The following is a 21,314-nucleotide window of genomic DNA, read 5'->3' on the forward strand; positions in this document are numbered from 1 at the left end:
CGATGGAACGATCGCTGCGATCGACACGGCAAACTAGCAAAGGCAAGAGATTCACATTCCATTCACCTGCTTTTGAACTTGGCTGGTAGGCTGCACCGTTCCTGGAAACACTGCAATACCAGGCTGATACACGGAGAGGACAGAGCAAGCCCTTCAGCCATCTCCCTGCTCCAAAAATCCATTTAATACAAACACTCCCACCTTCGGGAGGTATCAGCGATTAAACTGATAAGAACAGAAACTACACATATTCCGAGCCAAAAGGCCGAGAAGCGATAGCACATCGATACTCTAACGGTGGGGGTCACCTTTGCCGACTATCCTTTCCGTCAGTTTGACGATATTCAAAGTTCGTTTATTCCCTTACCGCGTACCTTCCGAGATTTCCAACCAGATCGGAAGATCGCTTTGCAGCCGTCGCTGTGCTTTCCCCGTGGTTTTCCGTCCATCTGTTACGTAGCCGCGTAGATGGCGCTGACGACCAATCGGATGGCACGGGCCGGAGCCGCCATGGGAGCGCACGTCAGGTCGACTGCAGAGAGGTTTCTCCCGGCGATCGGGGACAGCGGCAGGGTGGTTCCCCCGGCGTCTACAAGGTTGACCAGAATTCCACAGGCAGCACCTTCCAAACTCATGGCCGACACAGCCTTGAAGGATGACGGCAGCAGATCCACGGGAACACCACCGTTCGCAAGTTCTCCCCCGAGGCACGCGCTGTCCTGAATTGCAAATATATCGTTGTTCCTCCGGTGTCACTGGGTCAAAATCTGGAATCCCCGCCCAAACAGCATCGCGGGGCTACCGACAGCACGTGGACTGCAGCGGTTCGAGAGAGCAGCTCACCGCCAAGGTGATCTCGGGATGGGCAAGAAGAAATGTTGGCCTTGACAGAAAGATCCTATTCATTTCCTCCCCTTGCGTTCGTGTAGCTTGCCCATCAACGCGAATCATTGTTTCCCACACGTACAGGATTCGCTCCTTGGCATTCCACATCAATCTGAAACGTCGTGAAAAGTGAATTACGTCCGTGCACCCTTTCTTTATCGTCCACTTTCAATCTCCTCTCCACTTGTATCCGACTCTCCGTGTAGAATGGGGAGGGAGCTGATCTCCCGACGTAAACACGTCACGCTGCAAGCGCACCTCATCGCCACAAGCAGCTCGATTTGACATCTCCGTTCACGTTACCGCAGATCGCTGAGAACATTTTAAGCCGATCCAGTTGACAAACTGACGACTATTTTGCTACTTGCACCGCAAATGATTACAAACCATTCCAAATCGTACGGGTGGCACAGTGGCTCATCGTTCAGTACGGCTGCCTGTACGGCTGCCTCGTGGCCCCAGGGAGCTGAAGTGAGTTCCTGCCTCGGGCGATGGTCTGTGTGAATAATCTTTACGTACAGACGTAGCCGCTAAAGCAGGTTGCTTCCGTACAGTAGTTTGCGAAGAAACAAACAGAGCTGGGGGGTTTCACTCTATTCAGGAAACAGACCAAAGACACTTCTTTCTTGTTCAAGAAAATATTCGGATAAATTTGATGCGTCGGTGTGGGGGTGGGGGGGGGATGGGGGATGGGTGGGGAAGGGGTTGTGGGGGCTGATCTGATAGCCATTTGACATTGGCTGAGTTATGGGATCCCACAACCTGATTTGACAGTGTGAAAAATCCCACAACACCAGGTTACAGCCCAACGGGGTTATTTGGAAGTACAGCAGTCACCCCCCCCGCCCCACCTCCGTACCATCGGTGGGATACGTTCCAAGACCGACCGCAGAAGCCCGAAACGGCGGATAGGGGCAAACCCATTCATTTAAATTGCAAAGTTACCTTCCTGGCAGCCCCCTGGTTCCAGAATGTTCCCTGTAGCACGTTTGGGCCGCGGATACCGGGGCGGGGTTACCCTGTCCTGGCTTTCAGCGTGCCGCGCCTTCATCGGGTAACTGCAGAGCAGGATCACAAGACGGAAAACTGGCAACAAAAGATGATAGTTTCATGCAACTGAAAAGACAATCGATGGAACGATCGCTGCGATCGACACGGCAAACTAGCAAAGGCAAGAGATTCACATTCCATTCACCTGCTTTTGAACTTGGCTGGTAGGCTGCACCGTTCCTGGAAACACTGCAATACCAGGCTGATACACGGAGAGGACAGAGCAAGCCCTTCAGCCATCTCCCTGCTCCAAAAATCCATTTAATACAAACACTCCCACCTTCGGGAGGTATCAGCGATTAAACTGATAAGAACAGAAACTACACATATTCCGAGCCAAAAGGCCGAGAAGCGATAGCACATTGATACTCTAACGGTGGGGGTCACCTTTGCCGACTATCCTTTCCGTCAGTTTGACGATATTCAAAGTTCGTTTATTCCCTTACCGCGTACCTTCCGAGATTTCCAACCAGATCGGAAGATCGCTTTGCAGCCGTCGCTGTGCTTTCCCCGTGGTTTTCCGTCCATCTGTTACGTAGCCGCGTAGATGGCGCTGACGACCAATCGGATGGCACGGGCCGGAGCCGCCATGGGAGCGCACGTCAGGTCGACTGCAGAGAGGTTTCTCCCGGCGATCGGGGACAGCGGCAGGGTGGTTCCCCCGGCGTCTACAAGGTTGACCAGAATTCCACAGGCAGCACCTTCCAAACTCATGGCCGACACAGCCTTGAAGGATGACGGCAGCAGATCCACGGGAACACCACCGTTCGCAAGTTCTCCCCCGAGGCACGCGCTGTCCTGAATTGCAAATATATCGTTGTTCCTCCGGTGTCACTGGGTCAAAATCTGGAATCCCCGCCCAAACAGCATCGCGGGGCTACCGACAGCACGTGGACTGCAGCGGTTCGAGAGAGCAGCTCACCGCCAAGGTGATCTCGGGATGGGCAAGAAGAAATGTTGGCCTTGACAGAAAGATCCTATTCATTTCCTCCCCTTGCGTTCGTGTAGCTTGCCCATCAACGCGAATCATTGTTTCCCACACGTACAGGATTCGCTCCTTGGCATTCCACATCAATCTGAAACGTCGTGAAAAGTGAATTACGTCCGTGCACCCTTTCTTTATCGTCCACTTTCAATCTCCTCTCCACTTGTATCCGACTCTCCGTGTAGAATGGGGAGGGAGCTGATCTCCCGACGTAAACACGTCACGCTGCAAGCGCACCTCATCGCCACAAGCAGCTCGATTTGACATCTCCGTTCACGTTACCGCAGATCGCTGAGAACATTTTAAGCCGATCCAGTTGACAAACTGACGACTATTTTGCTACTTGCACCGCAAATGATTACAAACCATTCCAAATCGTACGGGTGGCACAGTGGCTCATCGTTCAGTACGGCTGCCTCGTGGCCCCAGGGAGCTGAAGTGAGTTCCAGCCTCGGGCGATGGTCTGTGTGAATAATCTTTACGTACAGACGTAGCCGCTAAAGCAGGTTGCTTCCGTACAGTAGTTTGCGAAGAAACAAACAGAGCTGGGGGGTTTCACTCTATTCAGGAAACAGACCAAAGACACTTCTTTCTTGTTCAAGAAAATATTCGGATAAATTTGATGCGTCGGTGTGGGGGGGGGGGGGGGGGGGGGGGGGGTGGGATGGGGGATGGGTGGGGAAGGGGTTGTGGGGGCTGATCTGATAGCCATTTGACATTGGCTGAGTTATGGGATCCCACAACCTGATTTGACAGTGTGAAAAATCCCACAACACCAGGTTACAGCCCAACGGGGTTATTTGGAAGTACAGCAGTCACCCCCCCGCCCCACCTCCGTACCATCGGTGGGATACGTTCCAAGACCGACCGCAGAAGCCCGAAACGGCGGATAGGGGCAAACCCATTCATTTAAATTGCAAAGTTACCTTCCTGGCAGCCCCCTGGTTCCAGAATGTTCCCTGTAGCACGTTTGGGCCGCGGATACCGGGGCGGGGTTACCCTGTCCTGGCTTTCAGCGTGCCGCGCCTTCATCGGGTAACTGCAGAGCAGGATCACAAGACGGAAAACTGGCAACAAAAGATGATAGTTTCATGCAACTGAAAAGACAATCGATGGAACGATCGCTGCGATCGACACGGCAAACTAGCAAAGGCAAGAGATTCACATTCCATTCACCTGCTTTTGAACTTGGCTGGTAGGCTGCACCGTTCCTGGAAACACTGCAATACCAGGCTGATACACGGAGAGGACAGAGCAAGCCCTTCAGCCATCTCCCTGCTCCAAAAATCCATTTAATACAAACACTCCCACCTTCGGGAGGTATCAGCGATTAAACTGATAAGAACAGAATTTTTTTTTTTATTTCAAAAATATACTTTATTCATAAATGATTTGATGGTCTGTACATTGGATCATGCCATACATATGTCCATATTTACAAACACAGATTCGACTTTATTCTTGTCCTTTACAATCCTGTGCATTTTTCCAATCTTGTATATATACATATATTTGGCTGAGGCATCAGCAGAGCCCAAAAAAAAACGTCTGTCTGGGCCCCCTGTTCTTCTTTCGGCAGGCCGATCTTACACGGTGGTCTTTCCCCACCGCGCCTTGGCGGCAGCTGCCCCAAGCTTCAGCGCGTCCCTCAACACGTAGTCTTGGACCTTGGAATGTGCCAGTCTGCAACACTCGGTCGGGGTCAACTCCTTCAGCTGGAAGATCAACAGGTTTCGGACCGCCCAGAGAGCGTCCTTCACCGAGTTGATGATCCTCCAGGCGCAGTTAATGTTCGTCTCGGTGTGAGTCCCGGGGAACAGGCCGTAGAGCACGGAGTCCCGCGTCACGGCGCTGCTCGGGACGAACCTCGACAAGCACCACTGCATTCCTCTCCAGACTTCCTCTGCATAGGCACATTCCAGAAGGAGGTGTGTGACAGTCTCGTCCCCCCCGCAGCCACTTCGAGGGCAGCGTGCGGTGCGGCAGAGAGTCCGGGCGTGCATAAAGGATCTCACGGGCAGAGCCCTTCTCACCACCAGCCAAGCCACGTCTTGGTGCTTGTTGGAAAGTTCTGGCGATGAGGCATTCTGCCAAATGGCTTTGACAGTCTGCTCAGGGAACCGCTCGACAGGATCCGCCCTCTCCTTTTCCCGAAGGGTCTCAAGGACGCTACGTGCTGACCACTTCCTGATGGACTTGTGGTCAAAGGTGTTTTTCCTCATAAATTTCTCCACGAAGGACAGGTGATACGGAACGGTCCAACTACTCGGAGCGTTCCGCGGCAGCGAGGCCAGGCCCATCCTTCGCAACACCGGGGACAGGTAGAACCTCAGTACGTAGTGACACTTGGTGTTTGCGTACCGGGGATCCACGCACAGCTTGATGCAGCCACACACAAAGGTGGCCATCAGGGTGAGGGTGGCATTGGGCGTGTTTTTTCCCCCATTGCACCGGTCTTTGTACATTGAGTCTCTTCGGACCCGGTCCATCTTTGATCTCCAAATGAATTGGAAGATGGCCCGGGTGACTGCGGCGGCACAGGTCCTGGGGATAGGCCAGACCTGTGCCACATATAGCAATACTGAGAGGACCTCACACCTGATGACCAGGTTTTTTCCCGCGATGGAGAGCGACCGTTGCCCCCATCTGCCTAGTTTCTGTCTCATCTTTCTGATCCGCTCCTCCCAGGTCTTGGCGCACGCCCCAGCCCCCCCGAACCAAATACCCAGCACCTTCAGGTGGTCAGTCCTGACGGTGAAGGGGATAGAGGATTGGTCGGCCCAGTTCCCGAAGAGCATGGCCTCGCTCTTGCCTCGGTTTACCTTGGCCCCCGAGGCCCGTTCGAACTGGTCGCAGATGCACACGAGTCTGTGCACGGACAGCGGATCCGAGCAGAAAACAGCGACGTCATCCATGTACAGGGAGGCCTTAACCTGCAGGCCCCCGCTGCCAGGAATAGTCACCCCTCTCAGGCTCGCATCCTTCCTGATGGATTCGGCAAATGGCTCTATGCAACACACAAACAAGGCGGGTGAGAGGGGGCATCCCTGCCTGACTCCAGATCTTACAGGGAAGCTATCTGATTCCCACCCATTGATTGAGACTGCACTGACAATGTTGGTGTAGAGCAGTCTGATCCAATTTCCGATTCCCTCCCCAAAGCCCATTTTGGAGAGGACATCCCTCATATATGTATGCGATATCCTGTCAAAGGCTTTCTCCTGGTCCAGGCTGATGAGGCAGGTGTCCACCCCCCTGTCCTGCACGTAGGCGATCGTATCCCTGAGGAGTGCGAGACTCTCAGAGATCTTCCTGCCCGGTACAGCACAGGTTTGGTCCGGGTGGATCACCGATCCCAGAGCAGACCTGACCCGGTTGGCGATGACCTTTGACAGGATTTTGTAGTCTGCATTTAACAGTGAGATCGGTCTCCAATTTCTAATTTCCTCCCTCTCCCCCTTCCGCTTGTAGACGAGGGTGATGATGCCTTTCCTCATGGATTCACTCATGGTACCTGCCCGGAGCATACTGACATACACCTCCAGCAGGTCCTGGCCGATCAAGTCCCAAAGAGCGGAATAAACCTCGACCGGTAAGCCGTCGCTTCCGGGAGTTTTATTCTTTTCGAAGGACTCGAGGGCCTTGGTCAGTTCATCCAGAGATAGCGGCTGGTCCAGCCTCTCTCGTGTTCCGTCATCTAGGACCTCCGTGATAGAGGACAGGAACGACTGGGAGGCCGCGCTGTCGGTCGGCTTCGAGTCATACAGGCTGGCGTAGAAGGATTTGCTGATCCTCATGACGTCAGCCTGAGATGACGTTACCGAGCCATCTTCTTTCTTCAGGCTGCTGAGCACGGAGCTCTCTTTGTGCACCTTCTGGAAGAAGAAACGTGAGCACGTCTCGTCCTGCTCCACCGAGCGGACCCTGGACCGGAAGATTATCCTGGAGGCCTCCGAGGCAAAGAGCGAGGCTTGCTGGCCCTTCACCTCCTTGAGGTCCTCCGTGACATCCACACCCATCGTCTGCAGCAGGAGCAGGTTCTGCATACTTTCCTGGAGCTGGGACAGTTTTCCCCGCCTCTCTCTCGCCTCCTGGACACCTTTGAGGATAAAGAACCTCTTGATGTTCCCTTTTACTGTTTCCCACCAGTCCGCTGGAGACTCAAAGAGGGGCTTCACGGTTCTCCAACCTGCGTAATCCCTCTTGAGCTCTTCGATGTTTCCCGGGGTCAACAGCTTAGTGTTCAGTTTCCACGTTCCCTTGCCCGCCCGCTGTTCGTCCTGTAGGTGACAGTCGGCCAGCAGGAGGCAGTGGTCAGAGAAGAACACCGGCTTGACGTCGGTGGATCTGACCGAGAGCGTTCGGGACACAAACAGGTAATCTATCCTTGAGCGGATAGACCCGTCTGCCCGTGACCAGGTGTATCTACGCTGCGCTCCGTCTGCAGGGGCGCTGAAGACGTCGTGTAGCTTCCGAGCCAAAAGGCCGAGAAGCGATAGCACATTGATACTCTAACGGTGGGGGTCACCTTTGCCGACTATCCTTTCCGTCAGTTTGACGATATTCAAAGTTCGTTTATTCCCTTACCGCGTACCTTCCGAGATTTCCAACCAGATCGGAAGATCGCTTTGCAGCCGTCGCTGTGCTTTCCCCGTGGTTTTCCGTCCATCTGTTACGTAGCCGCGTAGATGGCGCTGACGACCAATCGGATGGCACGGGCCGGAGCCGCCATGGGAGCGCACGTCAGGTCGACTGCAGAGAGGTTTCTCCCGGCGATCGGGGACAGCGGCAGGGTGGTTCCCCCGGCGTCTACAAGGTTGACCAGAATTCCACAGGCAGCACCTTCCAAACTCATGGCCGACACAGCCTTGAAGGATGACGGCAGCAGATCCACGGGAACACCACCGTTCGCAAGTTCTTCCCCGAGGCACGCGCTGTCCTGAATTGCAAATATATCGTTGTTCCTCCGGTGTCACTGGGTCAAAATCTGGAATCCCCGCCCAAACAGCATCGCGGGGCTACCGACAGCACGTGGACTGCAGCGGTTCGAGAGAGCAGCTCACCGCCAAGGTGATCTCGGGATGGGCAAGAAGAAATGTTGGCCTTGACAGAAAGATCCTATTCATTTCCTCCCCTTGCGTTCGTGTAGCTTGCCCATCAACGCGAATCATTGTTTCCCACACGTACAGGATTCGCTCCTTGGCATTCCACATCAATCTGAAACGTCGTGAAAAGTGAATTACGTCCGTGCACCCTTTCTTTATCGTCCACTTTCAATCTCCTCTCCACTTGTATCCGACTCTCTGTGTAGAATGGGGAGGGAGCTGATCTCCCGACGTAAACACGTCACGCTGCAAGCGCACCTCATCGCCACAAGCAGCTCGATTTGACATCTCCGTTCACGTTACCGCAGATCGCTGAGAACATTTTAAGCCGATCCAGTTGACAAACTGACGACTATTTTGCTACTTGCACCGCAAATGATTACAAACCATTCCAAATCGTACGGGTGGCACAGTGGCTCATCATTCAGTACGGCTGCCTCGTGGCCCCAGGGAGCTGAAGTGAGTTCCTGCCTCGGGCGATGGTCTGTGTGAATAATCTTTACGTACAGACGTAGCCGCTAAAGCAGGTTGCTTCCGTACAGTAGTTTGCGAAGAAACAAACAGAGCTGGGGGGTTTCACTCTATTCAGGAAACAGACCAAAGACACTTCTTTCTTGTTCAAGAAAATATTCGGATAAATTTGATGCGTCGGTGTGGGGGTGGGGGGGGGATGGGGGATGGGTGGGGAAGGGGTTGTGGGGGCTGATCTGATAGCCATTTGACATTGGCTGAGTTATGGGATCCCACAACCTGATTTGACAGTGTGAAAAATCCCACAACACCAGGTTACAGCCCAACGGGGTTATTTGGAAGTACAGCAGTCACCCCCCCCGCCCCACCTCCGTACCATCGGTGGGATACGTTCCAAGACCGACCGCAGAAGCCCGAAACGGCGGATAGGGGCAAACCCATTCATTTAAATTGCAAAGTTACCTTCCTGGCAGCCCCCTGGTTCCAGAATGTTCCCTGTAGCACGTTTGGGCCGCGGATACCGGGGCGGGGTTACCCTGTCCTGGCTTTCAGCGTGCCGCGCCTTCATCGGGTAACTGCAGAGCAGGATCACAAGACGGAAAACTGGCAACAAAAGATGATAGTTTCATGCAACTGAAAAGACAATCGATGGAACGATCGCTGCGATCGACACGGCAAACTAGCAAAGGCAAGAGATTCACATTCCATTCACCTGCTTTTGAACTTGGCTGGTAGGCTGCACCGTTCCTGGAAACACTGCAATACCAGGCTGATACACGGAGAGGACAGAGCAAGCCCTTCAGCCATCTCCCTGCTCCAAAAATCCATTTAATACAAACACTCCCACCTTCGGGAGGTATCAGCGATTAAACTGATAAGAACAGAAACTACACATATTCCGAGCCAAAAGGCCGAGAAGCGATAGCACATTGATACTCTAACGGTGGGGGTCACCTTTGCCGACTATCCTTTCCGTCAGTTTGACGATATTCAAAGTTCGTTTATTCCCTTACCGCGTACCTTCCGAGATTTCCAACCAGATCGGAAGATCGCTTTGCAGCCGTCGCTGTGCTTTCCCCGTGGTTTTCCGTCCATCTGTTACGTAGCCGCGTAGATGGCGCTGACGACCAATCGGATGGCACGGGCCGGAGCCGCCATGGGAGCGCACGTCAGGTCGACTGCAGAGAGGTTTCTCCCGGCGATCGGGGACAGCGGCAGGGTGGTTCCCCCGGCGTCTACAAGGTTGACCAGAATTCCACAGGCAGCACCTTCCAAACTCATGGCCGACACAGCCTTGAAGGATGACGGCAGCAGATCCACGGGAACACCACCGTTCGCAAGTTCTCCCCCGAGGCACGCGCTGTCCTGAATTGCAAATATATCGTTGTTCCTCCGGTGTCACTGGGTCAAAATCTGGAATCCCCGCCCAAACAGCATCGCGGGGCTACCGACAGCACGTGGACTGCAGCGGTTCGAGAGAGCAGCTCACCGCCAAGGTGATCTCGGGATGGGCAAGAAGAAATGTTGGCCTTGACAGAAAGATCCTATTCATTTCCTCCCCTTGCGTTCGTGTAGCTTGCCCATCAACGCGAATCATTGTTTCCCACACGTACAGGATTCGCTCCTTGGCATTCCACATCAATCTGAAACGTCGTGAAAAGTGAATTACGTCCGTGCACCCTTTCTTTATCGTCCACTTTCAATCTCCTCTCCACTTGTATCCGACTCTCCGTGTAGAATGGGGAGGGAGCTGATCTCCCGACGTAAACACGTCACGCTGCAAGCGCACCTCATCGCCACAAGCAGCTCGATTTGACATCTCCGTTCACGTTACCGCAGATCGCTGAGAACATTTTAAGCCGATCCAGTTGACAAACTGACGACTATTTTGCTACTTGCACCGCAAATGATTACAAACCATTCCAAATCGTACGGGTGGCACAGTGGCTCATCGTTCAGTACGGCTGCCTCGTGGCCCCAGGGAGCTGAAGTGAGTTCCAGCCTCGGGCGATGGTCTGTGTGAATAATCTTTACGTACAGACGTAGCCGCTAAAGCAGGTTGCTTCCGTACAGTAGTTTGCGAAGAAACAAACAGAGCTGGGGGGTTTCACTCTATTCAGGAAACAGACCAAAGACACTTCTTTCTTGTTCAAGAAAATATTCGGATAAATTTGATGCGTCGGTGTGGGGGGGGGGGGGTGGGATGGGGGATGGGTGGGGAAGGGGTTGTGGGGGCTGATCTGATAGCCATTTGACATTGGCTGAGTTATGGGATCCCACAACCTGATTTGACAGTGTGAAAAATCCCACAACACCAGGTTACAGCCCAACGGGGTTATTTGGAAGTACAGCAGTCACCCCCCCGCCCCACCTCCGTACCATCGGTGGGATACGTTCCAAGACCGACCGCAGAAGCCCGAAACGGCGGATAGGGGCAAACCCATTCATTTAAATTGCAAAGTTACCTTCCTGGCAGCCCCCTGGTTCCAGAATGTTCCCTGTAGCACGTTTGGGCCGCGGATACCGGGGCGGGGTTACCCTGTCCTGGCTTTCAGCGTGCCGCGCCTTCATCGGGTAACTGCAGAGCAGGATCACAAGACGGAAAACTGGCAACAAAAGATGATAGTTTCATGCAACTGAAAAGACAATCGATGGAACGATCGCTGCGATCGACACGGCAAACTAGCAAAGGCAAGAGATTCACATTCCATTCACCTGCTTTTGAACTTGGCTGGTAGGCTGCACCGTTCCTGGAAACACTGCAATACCAGGCTGATACACGGAGAGGACAGAGCAAGCCCTTCAGCCATCTCCCTGCTCCAAAAATCCATTTAATACAAACACTCCCACCTTCGGGAGGTATCAGCGATTAAACTGATAAGAACAGAATTTTTTTTTTTATTTCAAAAATATACTTTATTCATAAATGATTTGATGGTCTGTACATTGGATCATGCCATACATATGTCCATATTTACAAACACAGATTCGACTTTATTCTTGTCCTTTACAATCCTGTGCATTTTTCCAATCTTGTATATATACATATATTTGGCTGAGGCATCAGCAGAGCCCAAAAAAAAACGTCTGTCTGGGCCCCCTGTTCTTCTTTCGGCAGGCCGATCTTACACGGTGGTCTTTCCCCACCGCGCCTTGGCGGCAGCTGCCCCAAGCTTCAGCGCGTCCCTCAACACGTAGTCTTGGACCTTGGAATGTGCCAGTCTGCAACACTCGGTCGGGGTCAACTCCTTCAGCTGGAAGATCAACAGGTTTCGGACCGCCCAGAGAGCGTCCTTCACCGAGTTGATGATCCTCCAGGCGCAGTTAATGTTCGTCTCGGTGTGAGTCCCGGGGAACAGGCCGTAGAGCACGGAGTCCCGCGTCACGGCGCTGCTCGGGACGAACCTCGACAAGCACCACTGCATTCCTCTCCAGACTTCCTCTGCATAGGCACATTCCAGAAGGAGGTGTGTGACAGTCTCGTCCCCCCCGCAGCCACTTCGAGGGCAGCGTGCGGTGCGGCAGAGAGTCCGGGCGTGCATAAAGGATCTCACGGGCAGAGCCCTTCTCACCACCAGCCAAGCCACGTCTTGGTGCTTGTTGGAAAGTTCTGGCGATGAGGCATTCTGCCAAATGGCTTTGACAGTCTGCTCAGGGAACCGCTCGACAGGATCCGCCCTCTCCTTTTCCCGAAGGGTCTCAAGGACGCTACGTGCTGACCACTTCCTGATGGACTTGTGGTCAAAGGTGTTTTTCCTCATAAATTTCTCCACGAAGGACAGGTGATACGGAACGGTCCAACTACTCGGAGCGTTCCGCGGCAGCGAGGCCAGGCCCATCCTTCGCAACACCGGGGACAGGTAGAACCTCAGTACGTAGTGACACTTGGTGTTTGCGTACCGGGGATCCACGCACAGCTTGATGCAGCCACACACAAAGGTGGCCATCAGGGTGAGGGTGGCATTGGGCGTGTTTTTTCCCCCATTGCACCGGTCTTTGTACATTGAGTCTCTTCGGACCCGGTCCATCTTTGATCTCCAAATGAATTGGAAGATGGCCCGGGTGACTGCGGCGGCACAGGTCCTGGGGATAGGCCAGACCTGTGCCACATATAGCAATACTGAGAGGACCTCACACCTGATGACCAGGTTTTTTCCCGCGATGGAGAGCGACCGTTGCCCCCATCTGCCTAGTTTCTGTCTCATCTTTCTGATCCGCTCCTCCCAGGTCTTGGCGCACGCCCCAGCCCCCCCGAACCAAATACCCAGCACCTTCAGGTGGTCAGTCCTGACGGTGAAGGGGATAGAGGATTGGTCGGCCCAGTTCCCGAAGAGCATGGCCTCGCTCTTGCCTCGGTTTACCTTGGCCCCCGAGGCCCGTTCGAACTGGTCGCAGATGCACACGAGTCTGTGCACGGACAGCGGATCCGAGCAGAAAACAGCGACGTCATCCATGTACAGGGAGGCCTTAACCTGCAGGCCCCCGCTGCCAGGAATAGTCACCCCTCTCAGGCTCGCATCCTTCCTGATGGATTCGGCAAATGGCTCTATGCAACACACAAACAAGGCGGGTGAGAGGGGGCATCCCTGCCTGACTCCAGATCTTACAGGGAAGCTATCTGATTCCCACCCATTGATTGAGACTGCACTGACAATGTTGGTGTAGAGCAGTCTGATCCAATTTCCGATTCCCTCCCCAAAGCCCATTTTGGAGAGGACATCCCTCATATATGTATGCGATATCCTGTCAAAGGCTTTCTCCTGGTCCAGGCTGATGAGGCAGGTGTCCACCCCCCTGTCCTGCACGTAGGCGATCGTATCCCTGAGGAGTGCGAGACTCTCAGAGATCTTCCTGCCCGGTACAGCACAGGTTTGGTCCGGGTGGATCACCGATCCCAGAGCAGACCTGACCCGGTTGGCGATGACCTTTGACAGGATTTTGTAGTCTGCATTTAACAGTGAGATCGGTCTCCAATTTCTAATTTCCTCCCTCTCCCCCTTCCGCTTGTAGACGAGGGTGATGATGCCTTTCCTCATGGATTCACTCATGGTACCTGCCCGGAGCATACTGACATACACCTCCAGCAGGTCCTGGCCGATCAAGTCCCAAAGAGCGGAATAAACCTCGACCGGTAAGCCGTCGCTTCCGGGAGTTTTATTCTTTTCGAAGGACTCGAGGGCCTTGGTCAGTTCATCCAGAGATAGCGGCTGGTCCAGCCTCTCTCGTGTTCCGTCATCTAGGACCTCCGTGATAGAGGACAGGAACGACTGGGAGGCCGCGCTGTCGGTCGGCTTCGAGTCATACAGGCTGGCGTAGAAGGATTTGCTGATCCTCATGACGTCAGCCTGAGATGACGTTACCGAGCCATCTTCTTTCTTCAGGCTGCTGAGCACGGAGCTCTCTTTGTGCACCTTCTGGAAGAAGAAACGTGAGCACGTCTCGTCCTGCTCCACCGAGCGGACCCTGGACCGGAAGATTATCCTGGAGGCCTCCGAGGCAAAGAGCGAGGCTTGCTGGCCCTTCACCTCCTTGAGGTCCTCCGTGACATCCACACCCATCGTCTGCAGCAGGAGCAGGTTCTGCATACTTTCCTGGAGCTGGGACAGTTTTCCCCGCCTCTCTCTCGCCTCCTGGACACCTTTGAGGATAAAGAACCTCTTGATGTTCCCTTTTACTGTTTCCCACCAGTCCGCTGGAGACTCAAAGAGGGGCTTCACGGTTCTCCAACCTGCGTAATCCCTCTTGAGCTCTTCGATGTTTCCCGGGGTCAACAGCTTAGTGTTCAGTTTCCACGTTCCCTTGCCCGCCCGCTGTTCGTCCTGTAGGTGACAGTCGGCCAGCAGGAGGCAGTGGTCAGAGAAGAACACCGGCTTGACGTCGGTGGATCTGACCGAGAGCGTTCGGGACACAAACAGGTAATCTATCCTTGAGCGGATAGACCCGTCTGCCCGTGACCAGGTGTATCTACGCTGCGCTCCGTCTGCAGGGGCGCTGAAGACGTCGTGTAGCTTCCGAGCCAAAAGGCCGAGAAGCGATAGCACATTGATACTCTAACGGTGGGGGTCACCTTTGCCGACTATCCTTTCCGTCAGTTTGACGATATTCAAAGTTCGTTTATTCCCTTACCGCGTACCTTCCGAGATTTCCAACCAGATCGGAAGATCGCTTTGCAGCCGTCGCTGTGCTTTCCCCGTGGTTTTCCGTCCATCTGTTACGTAGCCGCGTAGATGGCGCTGACGACCAATCGGATGGCACGGGCCGGAGCCGCCATGGGAGCGCACGTCAGGTCGACTGCAGAGAGGTTTCTCCCGGCGATCGGGGACAGCGGCAGGGTGGTTCCCCCGGCGTCTACAAGGTTGACCAGAATTCCACAGGCAGCACCTTCCAAACTCATGGCCGACACAGCCTTGAAGGATGACGGCAGCAGATCCACGGGAACACCACCGTTCGCAAGTTCTTCCCCGAGGCACGCGCTGTCCTGAATTGCAAATATATCGTTGTTCCTCCGGTGTCACTGGGTCAAAATCTGGAATCCCCGCCCAAACAGCATCGCGGGGCTACCGACAGCACGTGGACTGCAGCGGTTCGAGAGAGCAGCTCACCGCCAAGGTGATCTCGGGATGGGCAAGAAGAAATGTTGGCCTTGACAGAAAGATCCTATTCATTTCCTCCCCTTGCGTTCGTGTAGCTTGCCCATCAACGCGAATCATTGTTTCCCACACGTACAGGATTCGCTCCTTGGCATTCCACATCAATCTGAAACGTCGTGAAAAGTGAATTACGTCCGTGCACCCTTTCTTTATCGTCCACTTTCAATCTCCTCTCCACTTGTATCCGACTCTCTGTGTAGAATGGGGAGGGAGCTGATCTCCCGACGTAAACACGTCACGCTGCAAGCGCACCTCATCGCCACAAGCAGCTCGATTTGACATCTCCGTTCACGTTACCGCAGATCGCTGAGAACATTTTAAGCCGATCCAGTTGACAAACTGACGACTATTTTGCTACTTGCACCGCAAATGATTACAAACCATTCCAAATCGTACGGGTGGCACAGTGGCTCATCATTCAGTACGGCTGCCTCGTGGCCCCAGGGAGCTGAAGTGAGTTCCTGCCTCGGGCGATGGTCTGTGTGAATAATCTTTACGTACAGACGTAGCCGCTAAAGCAGGTTGCTTCCGTACAGTAGTTTGCGAAGAAACAAACAGAGCTGGGGGGTTTCACTCTATTCAGGAAACAGACCAAAGACACTTCTTTCTTGTTCAAGAAAATATTCGGATAAATTTGATGCGTCGGTGTGGGGGTGGGGGGGGGATGGGGGATGGGTGGGGAAGGGGTTGTGGGGGCTGATCTGATAGCCATTTGACATTGGCTGAGTTATGGGATCCCACAACCTGATTTGACAGTGTGAAAAATCCCACAACACCAGGTTACAGCCCAACGGGGTTATTTGGAAGTACAGCAGTCACCCCCCCCGCCCCACCTCCGTACCATCGGTGGGATACGTTCCAAGACCGACCGCAGAAGCCCGAAACGGCGGATAGGGGCAAACCCATTCATTTAAATTGCAAAGTTACCTTCCTGGCAGCCCCCTGGTTCCAGAATGTTCCCTGTAGCACGTTTGGGCCGCGGATACCGGGGCGGGGTTACCCTGTCCTGGCTTTCAGCGTGCCGCGCCTTCATCGGGTAACTGCAGAGCAGGATCACAAGACGGAAAACTGGCAACAAAAGATGATAGTTTCATGCAACTGAAAAGACAATCGATGGAACGATCGCTGCGATCGACACGGCAAACTAGCAAAGGCAAGAGATTCACATTCCATTCACCTGCTTTTGAACTTGGCTGGTAGGCTGCACCGTTCCTGGAAACACTGCAATACCAGGCTGATACACGGAGAGGACAGAGCAAGCCCTTCAGCCATCTCCCTGCTCCAAAAATCCATTTAATACAAACACTCCCACCTTCGGGAGGTATCAGCGATTAAACTGATAAGAACAGAAACTACACATATTCCGAGCCAAAAGGCCGAGAAGCGATAGCACATTGATACTCTAACGGTGGGGGTCACCTTTGCCGACTATCCTTTCCGTCAGTTTGACGATATTCAAAGTTCGTTTATTCCCTTACCGCGTACCTTCCGAGATTTCCAACCAGATCGGAAGATCGCTTTGCAGCCGTCGCTGTGCTTTCCCCGTGGTTTTCCGTCCATCTGTTACGTAGCCGCGTAGATGGCGCTGACGACCAATCGGATGGCACGGGCCGGAGCCGCCATGGGAGCGCACGTCAGGTCGACTGCAGAGAGGTTTCTCCCGGCGATCGGGGACAGCGGCAGGGTGGTTCCCCCGGCGTCTACAAGGTTGACCAGAATTCCACAGGCAGCACCTTCCAAACTCATGGCCGACACAGCCTTGAAGGATGACGGCAGCAGATCCACGGGAACACCACCGTTCGCAAGTTCTCCCCCGAGGCACGCGCTGTCCTGAATTGCAAATATATCGTTGTTCCTCCGGTGTCACTGGGTCAAAATCTGGAATCCCCGCCCAAACAGCATCGCGGGGCTACCGACAGCACGTGGACTGCAGCGGTTCGAGAGAGCAGCTCACCGCCAAGGTGATCTCGGGATGGGCAAGAAGAAATGTTGGCCTTGACAGAAAGATCCTATTCATTTCCTCCCCTTGCGTTCGTGTAGCTTGCCCATCAACGCGAATCATTGTTTCCCACACGTACAGGATTCGCTCCTTGGCATTCCACATCAATCTGAAACGTCGTGAAAAGTGAATTACGTCCGTGCACCCTTTCTTTATCGTACACTTTCAATCTCCTCTCCACTTGTATCCGACTCTCTGTGTAGAATGGGGAGGGAGCTGATCTCCCGACGTAAACACGTCACGCTGCAAGCGCACCTCATCGCCACAAGCAGCTCGATTTGACATCTCCGTTCACGTTACCGCAGATCGCTGAGAACATTTTAAGCCGATCCAGTTGACAAACTGACGACTATTTTGCTACTTGCACCGCAAATGATTACAAACCATTCCAAATCGTACGGGTGGCACAGTGGCTCATCGTTCAGTACGGCTGCCTCGTGGCCCCAGGGAGCTGAAGTGAGTTCCAGCCTCGGGCGATGGTCTGTGTGAATAATCTTTACGTACAGACGTAGCCGCTAAAGCAGGTTGCTTCCGTACAGTAGTTTGCGAAGAAACAAACAGAGCTGGGGGGTTTCACTCTATTCAGGAAACAGACCAAAGACACTTCTTTCTTGTTCAAGAAAATATTCGGATAAATTTGATGCGTCGGTGTGGGGGGGGGGGTGGGATGGGGGATGGGTGGGGAAGGGGTTGTGGGGGCTGATCTGATAGCCATTTGACATTGGCTGAGTTATGGGATCCCACAACCTGATTTGACAGTGTGAAAAATCCCACAACACCAGGTTACAGCCCAACGGGGTTATTTGGAAGTACAGCAGTCACCCCCCCGCCCCACCTCCGTACCATCGGTGAGATACGTTCCAAGACCGACCGCAGAAGCCCGAAACGGCGGATAGGGGCAAACCCATTCATTTAAATTGCAAAGTTACCTTCCTGGCAGCCCCCTGGTTCCAGAATGTTCCCTGTAGCACGTTTGGGCCGCGGATACCGGGGCGGGGTTACCCTGTCCTGGCTTTCAGCGTGCCGCGCCTTCATCGGGTAACTGCAGAGCAGGATCACAAGACGGAAAACTGGCAACAAAAGATGATAGTTTCATGCAACTGAAAAGACAATCGATGGAACGATCGCTGCGATCGACACGGCAAACTAGCAAAGGCAAGAGATTCACATTCCATTCACCTGCTTTTGAACTTGGCTGGTAGGCTGCACCGTTCCTGGAAACACTGCAATACCAGGCTGATACACGGAGAGGACAGAGCAAGCCCTTCAGCCATCTCCCTGCTCCAAAAATCCATTTAATACAAACACTCCCACCTTCGGGAGGTATCAGCGATTAAACTGATAAGAACAGAATTTTTTTTTTTTTTTTTATTTCAAAAATATACTTTATTCATAAATGATTTGATGGTCTGTACATTGGATCATGCCATACATATGTCCATATTTACAAACACAGATTCGACTTTATTCTTGTCCTTTACAATCCTGTGCATTTTTTCAATCTTGTATATATACATATATTTGGCTGAGGCATCAGCAGAGCCCAAAAAAAAAAAAAACGTCTGTATGGGCCCCCTGTTCTTCTTTCGGCAGGCCGATCTTACACGGTGGTCTTTCCCCACCGCGCCTTGGCGGCAGCTGCCCCAAGCTTCAGCGCGTCCCTCAACACGTAGTCTTGGACCTTGGAATGTGCCAGTCTGCAACACTCGGTCGGGGTCAACTCCTTCAGCTGGAAGATCAACAGGTTTCGGACCGCCCAGAGAGCGTCCTTCACCGAGTTGATGATCCTCCAGGCGCAGTTAATGTTCGTCTCGGTGTGAGTCCCGGGGAACAGGCCGTAGAGCACGGAGTCCCGCGTCACGGCGCTGCTCGGGACGAACCTCGACAAGCACCACTGCATTCCTCTCCAGACTTCCTCTGCATAGGCACATTCCAGAAGGAGGTGTGTGACAGTCTCGTCCCCCCCGCAGCCACTTCGAGGGCAGCGTGCGGTGCGGCAGAGAGTCCGGGCGTGCATAAAGGATCTCACAGGCAGAGCCCTTCTCACCACCAGCCAAGCCACGTCTTGGTGCTTGTTGGAAAGTTCTGGCGATGAGGCATTCTGCCAAATGGCTTTGACAGTCTGCTCAGGGAACCGCTCGACAGGATCCGCCCTCTCCTTTTCCCGAAGGGTCTCAAGGACGCTACGTGCTGACCACTTCCTGATGGACTTGTGGTCAAAGGTGTTTTTCCTCATAAATTTCTCCACGAAGGACAGGTGATACGGAACGGTCCAACTACTCGGAGCGTTCCGCGGCAGCGAGGCCAGGCCCATCCTTCGCAACACCGGGGACAGGTAGAACCTCAGTACGTAGTGACACTTGGTGTTTGCGTACCGGGGATCCACGCACAGCTTGATGCAGCCACACACAAAGGTGGCCATCAGGGTGAGGGTGGCATTGGGCGTGTTTTTTCCCCCATTGCACCGGTCTTTGTACATTGAGTCTCTTCGGACCCGGTCCATCTTTGATCTCCAAATGAATTGGAAGATGGCCCGGGTGACTGCGGCGGCACAGGTCCTGGGGATAGGCCAGACCTGTGCCACATATAGCAATACTGAGAGGACCTCACACCTGATGACCAGGTTTTTTCCCGCGATGGAGAGCGACCGTTGCCCCCATCTGCCTAGTTTCTGTCTCATCTTTCTGATCCGCTCCTCCCAGGTCTTGGCGCACGCCCCAGCCCCCCCGAACCAAATACCCAGCACCTTCAGGTGGTCAGTCCTGACGGTGAAGGGGATAGAGGATTGGTCGGCCCAGTTCCCGAAGAGCATGGCCTCGCTCTTGCCTCGGTTTACCTTGGCCCCCGAGGCCCGTTCGAACTGGTCGCAGATGCACACGAGTCTGTGCACGGACAGCGGATCCGAGCAGAAAACAGCGACGTCATCCATGTACAGGGAGGCCTTAACCTGCAGGCCCCCGCTGCCAGGAATAGTCACCCCTCTCAGGCTCGCATCCTTCCTGATGGATTCGGCAAATGGCTCTATGCAACACACAAACAAGGCGGGTGAGAGGGGGCATCCCTGCCTGACTCCAGATCTTACAGGGAAGCTATCTGATTCCCACCCATTGATTGAGACTGCACTGACAATGTTGGTGTAGAGCAGTCTGATCCAATTTCCGATTCCCTCCCCAAAGCCCATTTTGGAGAGGACATCCCTCATATATGTATGCGATATCCTGTCAAAGGCTTTCTCCTGGTCCAGGCTGATGAGGCAGGTGTCCACCCCCCTGTCCTGCACGTAGGCGATCGTATCCCTGAGGAGTGCGAGACTCTCAGAGATCTTCCTGCCCGGTACAGCACAGGTTTGGTCCGGGTGGATCACCGATCCCAGAGCAGACCTGACCCGGTTGGCGATGACCTTTGACAGGATTTTGTAGTCTGCATTTAACAGTGAGATCGGTCTCCAATTTCTAATTTCCTCCCTCTCCCCCTTCCGCTTGTAGACGAGGGTGATGATGCCTTTCCTCATGGATTCACTCATGGTACCTGCCCGGAGCATACTGACATACACCTCCAGCAGGTCCTGGCCGATCAAGTCCCAAAGAGCGGAATAAACCTCGACCGGTAAGCCGTCGCTTCCGGGAGTTTTATTCTTTTCGAAGGACTCGAGGGCCTTGGTCAGTTCATCCAGAGATAGCGGCTGGTCCAGCCTCTCTCGTGTTCCGTCATCTAGGACCTCCGTGATAGAGGACAGGAACGACTGGGAGGCCGCGCTGTCGGTCGGCTTCGAGTCATACAGGCTGGCGTAGAAGGATTTGCTGATCCTCATGACGTCAGCCTGAGATGACGTTACTGAGCCATCTTCTTTCTTCAGGCTGCTGAGCACGGAGCTCTCTTTGTGCACCTTCTGGAAGAAGAAACGTGAGCACGTCTCGTCCTGCTCCACCGAGCGGACCCTGGACCGGAAGATTATCCTGGAGGCCTCCGAGGCAAAGAGCGAGGCTTGCTGGCCCTTCACCTCCTTGAGGTCCTCCGTGACATCCACCCCCATCGTCTGCAGCAGGAGCAGGTTCTGCATACTTTCCTGGAGCTGGGACAGTTTTCCCCGCCTCTCTCTCGCCTCCTGGACACCTTTGAGGATAAAGAACCTCTTGATGTTCCCTTTTACCGTTTCCCACCAGTCCGCT

The 21,314-nt window shown here is 53.8% G+C and overlaps 5 non-coding genes and 2 pseudogenes across 5 annotated transcripts; all 7 read right to left on the minus strand.

Annotated features, from left to right (window-relative positions):
• Positions 1 to 85: 85 nt before the first annotated feature.
• Positions 86 to 277, minus strand: LOC140472884 (U2 spliceosomal RNA). The gene has a single exon (XR_011957924.1). It is a non-coding gene; the product is annotated as a U2 spliceosomal RNA (small nuclear RNA).
• Positions 278 to 2,099: 1,822 nt separating this feature from the next.
• LOC140472885 (U2 spliceosomal RNA) lies at positions 2,100 to 2,291 on the minus strand. The gene has a single exon (XR_011957925.1). It is a non-coding gene; the product is annotated as a U2 spliceosomal RNA (small nuclear RNA).
• Positions 2,292 to 4,115: 1,824 nt separating this feature from the next.
• LOC140472895 (U2 spliceosomal RNA) lies at positions 4,116 to 4,294 on the minus strand (annotated as a pseudogene).
• A 4,933-nt stretch (positions 4,295 to 9,227) lies between these two features.
• LOC140472886 (U2 spliceosomal RNA) lies at positions 9,228 to 9,419 on the minus strand. Its single transcript, XR_011957926.1, has one exon. It is a non-coding gene; the product is annotated as a U2 spliceosomal RNA (small nuclear RNA).
• A 1,811-nt stretch (positions 9,420 to 11,230) lies between these two features.
• LOC140472896 (U2 spliceosomal RNA) lies at positions 11,231 to 11,409 on the minus strand (annotated as a pseudogene).
• A 4,933-nt stretch (positions 11,410 to 16,342) lies between these two features.
• Positions 16,343 to 16,534, minus strand: LOC140472887 (U2 spliceosomal RNA). The gene has a single exon (XR_011957927.1). It is a non-coding gene; the product is annotated as a U2 spliceosomal RNA (small nuclear RNA).
• A 1,809-nt stretch (positions 16,535 to 18,343) lies between these two features.
• Positions 18,344 to 18,528, minus strand: LOC140472898 (U2 spliceosomal RNA). The gene has a single exon (XR_011957935.1). It is a non-coding gene; the product is annotated as a U2 spliceosomal RNA (small nuclear RNA).
• Between the last annotated feature and the right edge of the window lie 2,786 nt (positions 18,529 to 21,314).

The sequence above is a fragment of the Chiloscyllium punctatum genome, unplaced genomic scaffold (genome assembly GCF_047496795.1).
Source record: "Chiloscyllium punctatum isolate Juve2018m unplaced genomic scaffold, sChiPun1.3 scaffold_465, whole genome shotgun sequence".
In the NCBI taxonomy this organism is placed as follows: Eukaryota; Metazoa; Chordata; class Chondrichthyes; order Orectolobiformes; family Hemiscylliidae; genus Chiloscyllium; species Chiloscyllium punctatum.